Raw genomic sequence first — 850 nt, 5'->3', positions numbered from 1 at the left:
GAGAAAAAGAAATGAAAAATAGATTTATCAAAGTAATTACCTTATTAAAGCTTCAACTTCACTAAGTTCGCATAATTTTCCTTTCAAGAAGTCTTTATTCCTTTACAAAAACACCTTCGTAAAACAGCAACACAAATCTCCGAATAAATCCGAACGTTCATAAGCGTTACCTAAACGTTATATACTTGATAAATATTTAGCAATCAACGATTATATCAAAATATTCAAAATTGAAAGGAGTTAACCGCATTAAGGCGTAATTTTTCATTGTCGTCTTCCCATTTTCTCCACCGACCTGCTGTTTCACCGTTTTATCACTAAAACACACTTTTCCGCACCTATGGATCTCTAGATGCATTGCTGTTGCCATAATAGGGTTCATATACGAGACAGCCTGAACATCTTAGTGTCAAACATGTATCATTTGTGAGTACCCTGTTCCGACACTTGAATTTTTGTTATAGTTGTCATCATTCGTTGTAGTTCATATTGTATCACATATGAAAAGAATCCTATTTACTCTAAAGAACATAAAGTTAAATAAAGATGAAATAATAAACAAAGACAGGACATGATAACAAACGGCAAAATAAACAAGTTTAAAAAGTCATTATTCAAACAAAAATACCGAGAGCGTATTTTCCTCCTAATAATATTAATGCTAGAACTGGAAAAAAATACCGGTAGGGCAGGCACGAGATCCTTACCCCTTTCTCTTTCATATGAGCCACCTATCATCGAAGTCCATACAGTTTAATGAAAAATAGTGGAGCGTATACAAATACAAAAAAACTTTGAAATGGGCATTAGTTTTACTTTTATTCGAAGTGTCTACATATGAAACTTTTTT

The sequence above is a fragment of the Photinus pyralis genome, unplaced genomic scaffold (assembly GCF_008802855.1).
Source record: "Photinus pyralis isolate 1611_PpyrPB1 unplaced genomic scaffold, Ppyr1.3 Ppyr1.4_LG7, whole genome shotgun sequence".
Lineage (NCBI taxonomy): Eukaryota > Metazoa > Arthropoda > Insecta > Coleoptera > Lampyridae > Photinus > Photinus pyralis.
Note: the sequence above shows the minus strand (reverse complement) of the source record.